Below are 8533 nucleotides of genomic sequence, written 5' to 3' on the forward strand. Positions count from 1 at the left end.
AATGAGCAGGACATGGGGAAGAAAGTGGAGCTATTGTCAGCTATTGTCACTCCTGGGTGTAGCGGATTCAAATTATTAATAGTTTGATATTAATGCAGAATTAATTATTATTAATTAATAATAATTAATTAATATACCTCGAAGTTGGGGCACCATGTTCGTTTTAAAGCTGAAACCACGCTTGTATCAATCTAGTCAATGCCAGATGTCAATTCAATGAGTTACTAGTTATAACCAACAATAACAACTTTCTTGTGATAAAACGAAATCAGTCTCTTATGCCGTGAATTCTTGTCGTGGTTCAGTGACCTCTGCTTAAATCTGAAGAACAATGCACACAAAACCAGATTCCTTTTAACGTTTTATTAATCTAACACTACTGGATATATGAATAACATAATATGGAAATACTTAAATAAACAGAACAGAAAATGAGAGAACGATCAGAATGAGATGATCAACAGTAGACACTTTCGATCAACTCGGGTTTTGACAGCTCTAGGTCAAAGGTCACTTGATCTTTTCACCGTTGAACTTGCCATCTTGCACTTGATCTTTAACCCTGAGTGTCAGAGTGCACTTGATCTTTAACCCCGAGTGTCAGAGTGCACTTGATCTTTAACCCCGAAAGTCAAAGTGTACCTGTTCTTTGACCCCGAATGTCAAAGTGTGCCTGTTCTTTGACCACGAGAGTCAGAGGTCCGCCGAACTTTAATCCACCGTGTTAAAGGGCGATCACGGAACTCCGTTATGTATGCAGATATTTTATATATATGAGCCACCGGTGCTTTCTGTGTATCCTCCTTTAGGCTGTGCTCTCTGTATCACTGGGGTCTCGCATTCCTCTGCGTGTGTATCTGAGTTCACAGGCCTGCGGTGGCCTGGTATCCTTCTACAGTCGTCCTTCCCCCCTTCTGGGTTTATGCGTCAAGTGGGCCTGTGTTGTTTTAGAAAGAGCAGATTTTGAAACAATTGCATTTGCATTATTAGAGTGCGCTGCTGGTGTACAACAACAACATCTGCAACTTGCAATGCATATACCCTTGCATCGTTGATAGTCCTCTGCGTTGTTGGTCAGAGGAGTCCTCTCGGTCTGCAGTCATACGCCATTTATGGCACACACACAGACACACGCGCACACACACACACACACACACACACACACACACACACACACACACACACACACACACACACACACACACACACACACACACACACACACCCTGGTCCGCGTCTGCCTTTTACCCCCGGTCTCTGGCTCTTTCCTATATGATCCCTCAACAGACTCAAAGTTATAAACCTGATTAGACGTCAAGTGGGCCTGCGTTGTTTTAGAAAGAGCAGATTTTGAAACAGGGATCTTGCATATGTAGTATTAGAATGTGCTGCTGATGTACAACAGCAACATCCGCAACATGTATGCAATGCAACACACACGCGCGCCCTGTAATAGGGGGGAAGAGATAATTCTCATTCAACTCAACTCAACTCAACTCAACAAACAAACTCTCACCCTCTCAAGGTTCTGACGCACATTAAGCGCCGACATTTAATGTTGTGTTTTACCGTCCGATTTATTTATTTATTTATGGTCTGCGTCTGCTTTTTACCCCCGGTCTCTGGCTATTTTCTATCTGACCCCACAACCCCTAAAGTCATAAAGCTAATGCATCACGTCTTTGAAACTCGGTGTCCCATCCCTTCTGATAGCATGGCCCCCCGTATGCAGGAGTGAGAATGTCTTCACCCCCGGTGCAATAAGGCGATTCCACCAGGCGCCGGGAGAACGGTTAAAAAACACAGCGTTATAATACCGATCGAAGCATGATTATACAAAAATACCGCTTTAACCCATTACACTGCAGGAGTGTTCGGAGGAGCCCTCCTTGGAAATACAGGGTGTTAGGACATCATTGAGGGCTATGTTGATTTGTTATGCGAAACAAGAGGTGTGAGGGTGTCCCCAGGGGTCATTCAAGAGTCACACACTTTCTAGTAGTATTTAGAGCGTATATAGTCTAATCCATAACATAATATGATGACGATGATACAAATTACCGTTTTAACATCGCAGGAGTATCCTGAGGAATCCTCAATATAAAAAGTGGAGAGGTGTTAAGGAGGGATAGGGCCTTAGGAGGAGGGGGGGTCGGGGTGTTGTAAAACCATTTGATCAGTTTCTGGGTGACTTTTACGGAGAAACCTGGTATAAATACAGGCGGGGTTGAAGTGTCAGAATCAACCCGAACCCAGGCCTTCACGCTAGATCTTCGTCGGACGTTGAAGCAGCGGTATGATTCGAGGTAAAGCTCTGGCGGATCTCATTTCTTTGATTCTCCTAAAAATATGCGCTAACAAATTTCGTCCACGTCAGCTCCTGCATCTCACGCCTGCGGGGCTTCGTCTGCAAGAGGGCTCTAGACTCCGTAAGTATGACCTCTTTTGCAAAATCAACCATTATTAGACTGTAGAACGCTTAGAAACAGTTTTCTTTTTATGGCAGATCGCCTTGCGCTACAGCGTCGCCAGAGCCAAGAATTCCAACTGCAGTATAGGCGGCTCAACAAGCATTCAACGCCTTCCCGACCGGAGAGGCCCTTAGATTCGTCGGTCAGTTATTACATAATATGAGCTGATCAACATTTGAGCGTGCTGACAATAACGGCTGTTTTATTTTTTCTAAAAAAAGACGCTGAGATCCATCAGCCGCCACGGACCGATCACACGGTGAGTACGGATATTGTGAAGCATGATTATATCATTTTTATTCCACCGGTTCTGCTGAAATAAACTCTCCTTTTTTATTCATGCAGTATCAGACGACGCGCTTCTGGAGGTGTCACCGGACCCCGGAGAGATATTTACTGCCGACGAGTGCGTCGTCAATGCGTCGCCACCCACCCCGGAGCCGACGCAGCAGCCACAAGAACAACAACAACAACAACCGCAACCAACCAATCCCTTCAGAAACAGAGTTCAGTGAAATACGTAATAGTTAAAGCCAGCTTAATTGTCAACCAAAGAAATGCACCACTACTCCAAAGCTAGAACAAACTGTTGCCTTCACACTCCAATGTGCAATGTATAGGTTACTGAGTTAATTAAGAAGTCTGGGGGTTTGAGGACAGAAGCTTTTGCAGGGCCTTGCAGATGAAAGGCTTGATGGAAGTAGGGTAAACAGACCATGTCCTGGTTAGGGGGTACACTTGGTTATGTTGGAGATTTGTTTCTGCAGCAGAACAGGTATAGTTGTAAATAGATGACCAGGGAGTTGTATTGATCCTTGTTCTCATCACTATTTGGAAGACTGAGCAGAAGCAGTCCTCTACCAGATGGAAGCTGTGGCTGTCCTCACCATCACCTCATCAAAAGGTACTGCAATCAGAATTGTAGATTAGTGAAATGTTCATTATTATGTAGGTCAAAACCTTCTCTAATGTAAGAATACACAATACCAGACAAAAATGGTTTGGTTGTTTGGTTTAATTTTAAAAATTTTAAAAATTAAAAAATTAAAATTAATTTTAAAAATTAAACCAAACAAGAGGACAGGACTGTCTGTGCTAAAACAACAGATAAACAGTTGTTACAATTCAAATATAAAATCTAAACAGTATATACCAATTATTGCCTATCTTACTGTTGGTACATACAAACTTACATACCTTCACTCCTGAGCTGAGCAGATGTCTGTGTACCAACAGTCTGCAGTGATTTCTCTGTTTGACAGCAAGTGGGTAACTGGGCTGTGCCCCCCTACAGTATAGAAAAGACAATGTTAGATTTAGTGTAAATTGTATTGGTCCTACAAATATAATGGCTATGGTACAAGCTATAGGTTACTGACCAGATAAGCAGCAGTTATTGTAGAGATGTGACTAATTAGCAACTAAGCTTGCAACACAACACAGTAATCATTCCAACTAATCATGTTAGAATTTGATAGAACAATGAGATAACCCCAAATCACAAGTTGATTTAGGTTGTGACACAGGACGGGGTAATAACAAACATAACCGCGTTCATCTGCAGTTTCTTATTGTAGCGATCGACCAGCTGTAGCTCTAATGTGCAAAGGCCTAACGGCATGCTAACGGCTAACACAACAAACAAACAGGAGCGGCAGCATGTCAACAGGACAGGACTATCAGCTATCAGCTGTTCCCCCCAGGTGTATGCGATTACAGAAAGGGCCAAAAGCTAGACCCACCGCTCCCTGCCTGTAGCCGCTCAATGCCGATAGCCATTAGCTTTTCTCCACACAGGTGTGTGGCTGCAGGAGCCCACATGAGCACATTTGAAGGGGACAAAGGCTCGGTCGACTGGCTGTGGCCGTTAGCATAGCTAGCTACTAACGTGCCTCACACATAGGTTACTACATACACAAAGTCCTCACTTGTTGATCCCTTGGTAAAGTGAATAGACTTTGCTGTAGGTTAAAACACCCAAGAACTGAACTTTTTCTATGGAAGGACTCTCTAACGAGGAAGAAACCTCCAGCAGAACCAGGCTGGTTGTGGGCGGCCATCTGCCTTGACCAGTTGGGGTTAGGGGATAGAGAGAGAGAAAAGCACAGCAACAACAACAAGCAACAACAGAAAATAGGCAGGATGGTTGGACCAGAGACTGGACACAGGCAGGATGGTTGGATCCGCAGCTGCCCATCACAGACACCAAACTTTGAGTCCAATGAAACCTGAAGGTGAGGACAGAGTAGAGGAGAGAGAGAGAGGGAGCGGGAGAGAAGTACAACTACTGGAGTGAAAGAGAAAAGGTTAGTTAAACATGGAGCAATGATGGGAGGTTGTTGGACAGAAGAGGTAAAAGCAAACAGAGGAGCTCAGAGTATAAATTAAGTCCCCCAGCAGTCTATGTCTATTGCAGCTTAACCAAGAGATGGTCAGAAAAGGATGCATAAGGTTCACTGGTCATTCTAAATTGATGTGTGTGTCAATGGTTATGTGTTGCGCTGCAGTGGACTGGAGACCTGCCCAGGGTGTACCCCGCCTCTCACCCATAGCCAGCGGGGATAGGCTCCAGCCCCTCCGCGACCCCACATACAGGATTAAGTTCTAGAAGATGGATGGATGTTGATGACACAGGTCTTCCAATCTCTAAATGTGAAGCTGATCTGGACATCACCACTAATTACATGTTTTGGAAAAATATATGTTCTAATTTATTCCAAATGACAAAAAAATAAAAATTTACAAATAATACAATATAAAGTTCTTCATAGAGCACATTATACGGGACAAAGGATGTTCCAAATGGGTCACACAAACTCTCTATATATAATATTTATATATAAATATTTGCTCTCAATGTACAGATAACAGGGCAGTAGGTAGCCTTGTCGCCTCACAGCAAGAAGGTCTTGGGTTCGATCCCTGGGGCAGACCGGGTGCTTCCCTGTCGAGGTGGGCGATACTGCAAGCTTTGTCACTCTGATACCAAGTAAATACTGGACCAGTATCCTTGATACCGATACTTTTTGACAGTTAATGAATTATCAAATATAAATACATTTTCATGACTTTCAGGTGTTCTGTTTTAAATTGTATTCAATTAATAAAGCCCAGACAAAGTTCAATAGTAAATATAAATATAAAAACAGCCTTTTTGCAGATTGTACAGGTTGCCATTGTTTCATTTTTGGCTTGTAAATATAACCACACGCTACTACTCTTTCTTCTTGCTTCCATTCTTCGGGTTCGTCTGTGTCCTCCACCTGCTTTTCTTTTTTGCTGAGTCGCTGAGTCACGTGAGATTTCAAAGCAAGTGGGGGGGGGAGTGTCTGCATCATTCCAGAATATGGCGCACAGGTACATCGCTTACACACAGGCATTGCAGACAGAGATACAGACAGGCATTACAGTAAGGTAGCCTCTTTGAAAAAAACGGTGGCAGATCGGAGGAGTAAAAATTCAACCAAAGTTTTTATGTCTTTTATGTCAGGGTATTGATCAATATCAATACTAGTGCTGTTATCGATATTATCAATATTAGGATCGATCCGCTCACCCCTACCTTCCTGTGTTTACCAGATGGCATGTTCTCCTCGTGTTCACGTGGGTTCTCTCCGGGTTCTCTGGATTCCTCCCACCATCCAAAGACATGCATAAGGTCATTGGTCACTCTAAATTGTCCAAAGGTGTGAGTGTGTGTGTGAATGTTTGAATTGTCTGTCTATGTGTTGCCCTGCTATAGACTGGCGACCTGTCCAGGGTGTACCCCGCCCCTCGCCCAAAGACAGCTTGGATAGGCCCATCCGGGGTCACGGGGGTGGTGCCAGAGCCTTTGCTTTGATGGCTTTGATGTCTATGAGGTATGAGGAATGTTGGTAGACTGAGCTGTGGCCTCGCCCACTAGGCCTGTTGGAGAGATCACCACCCAGTTTTAACTCCACAATCTAGAGCACATCTAGAGCAGGGGACACTGTCTGGGAGACAGTGTCTCCAGTGTTTGCCCCTGGTTCTCATGGGGAGGACAGCGTTCACCCACAGTGGTCCACTCTGACCTCGGTGTTTTCTCTGTGGCTGCTGCAGCTCTGCCTGAGAGGATCTGTTTGAGCGGCTTGGGTCACAACACCTTCCCTCCTAAACTGAAAGTGTGTAGGCTTCCTGGCTACTGGGTTTATTCCTTCCACTCGTTTGACTGGGTGTAGCGGCCAAGCTTCTCCCCTCCCTGGCATTCAAGTGGCATTGTTCATGCACCAACGTCTACCTCACCCTTTGGTTGAACAATGTTAAGCTACAGCTTTACTAACCTTGTAGTGCAGGGATGTCCAAAGTCTGGCCCAGAGGCCAATCACGGCTTGCGGTAAGATTTTATACGGCCCGCAACTTCTGTCTTATTGTCAGACTTGGGGCAGGCGTCGGACCCACATGCACAGCACAGAGGCAAGGTGATGATTAATGCAGGCTTTATTTCGTAATGCAGAGTCAGACGGTCCAGGTCATACACAAGGCTTGGGAACGAGGTACAAAATGGAGCAGGCAATCTCGAGTCCAGTAAGCAGGCAAGGTTTGGTACACAGGATATCTCGGTGACGGTACAGGCAAGGGCTAAGCAAACTCACGGTCAGTTGTTCAGTCAAGGTTCTTATCCAAGTAACGGTAGCAAAACAAGGTTCAGGCAGGATTCGGTCGTCAGGGGAAAAACAGGATCAAGGCATGAGAAAAAAATACATGAAACGCTAGACAGAGGTGCTATGACTTAGGAAACTCGACAATCTGGCAAGGGACTATGGGAACTGGTGGTGGCTAAATACTGGTGCTGATTACTAACTGCTAACAGGTGTGCAGAGTGAACCGGGAACAGAAGTGAGAAACAGGAAGTGCTACAAAATAAAACAGGACATGACGTGGAACGTGACACTTCATGTATTATTTATGGCCCACTAGCACTGTCTAACAGAATAAATAAATCACAAAACTTGAAAATGTAATTCCTCTTTTCACCACCATATGGCAGCACCACTTTAATTCTATCTGGCTCTGCATCCTTGCCGCAAACCCTTCTCCGCTCATTGCTACCATGGCGACTGCGACGAGGAGGAACGTTGACAGTGAGGGACGCCGCTTTCAAGAAAGATGGGAATTACAGTACTCGAAAATCGAGGCAATTGTGTTTGTCTTATTTGTCAAGAGACTGTTGCCTTGAGTTTAACATAAAGAGACACTACCTTGTAGTATATTTATGTATCATATCATATATTATTATATAGGTAGTGAACAATCTGTTCGGGTCAGGTTAAAATGCAGTGACTGTTCCTCAACCCTTGCAGTTTGGCAGGGTCGTTGTCTGGGGAGCATCTGGGATAGACTCCAGGAAACAGACATTTACATTTACTTTTAGCAGTAAAATTGATCATTGCTTATGAGAGAAGTACAGAGAGTAGATGGGTTTGTGTGAGGTGGGGTGAAAGGGTTTGCGTAAACTGGGTTCGCAGAATCCGTGTTCGCAGAATCTGTTGTTGTTAACAATGTTTATCCGAGCTGTTCCTAAGGAAATATTCAAAATGTCACGCCGACCTGGGAAAGGAACTGGGAGGTTGATGGTGGGCCAGATGCAGCTGGAGCTGGACAGATAACACGGCCCAGCGCCAGGACTTTCCAAGTAGCCGAGAAAAACATCTACACGTCCTTATTTGGACATGTGGAAAGATTTTAGGTGGTGGTTAAAAGCAGGCCTTCACAGGCTGGGGTTTTCAGAGCGCTTCGCAGAGGGTCCGCTGGTAGCACACAGCGGACCTTTTCCGACCTCTCGGTTCTCTCTGCAGAGGAACAAGCAGGTGAATTCGGTCTCTGCCTCTCTTGTTATTACTCTTTTGTAATCATTATATGATTGTTTCAATTTGTCATGTATAATAAATTTGTATGCTATTGATTTAAACTTCAAAGTTGAGTTCTTGTGAAATCTCTGTCGTGGTTGAAGAGAATAGAAATACACGACAACCTAACCAAACATGCTAACACATACGACAAGCTAACCGGGAGTGACCGTGCAGAAAAAGTTAAACAACTCC

The 8533-nt window shown here is 44.4% G+C and overlaps 2 long non-coding RNA genes across 2 annotated transcripts; both read left to right on the forward strand.

The window, feature by feature from the left end:
- The first annotated feature begins 710 nt into the window (after positions 1-710).
- On the forward strand, positions 711-2730 carry LOC129603547 (uncharacterized). The gene is made up of 3 exons (XR_008693504.1): positions 711-2429; positions 2507-2613; positions 2693-2730. It is a non-coding gene; the product is annotated as an uncharacterized LOC129603547 (long non-coding RNA).
- Positions 2731-2821: 91 nt separating this feature from the next.
- LOC129603538 (uncharacterized) lies at positions 2822-5203 on the forward strand. Its single transcript, XR_008693480.1, has 3 exons — positions 2822-2977; positions 3310-3375; positions 4979-5203. It is a non-coding gene; the product is annotated as an uncharacterized LOC129603538 (long non-coding RNA).
- Positions 5204-8533: the final 3330 nt, after the last annotated feature.

Source organism: Betta splendens, chromosome 21 (assembly GCF_900634795.4).
Source record: "Betta splendens chromosome 21, fBetSpl5.4, whole genome shotgun sequence".
Lineage (NCBI taxonomy): Eukaryota > Metazoa > Chordata > Actinopteri > Anabantiformes > Osphronemidae > Betta > Betta splendens.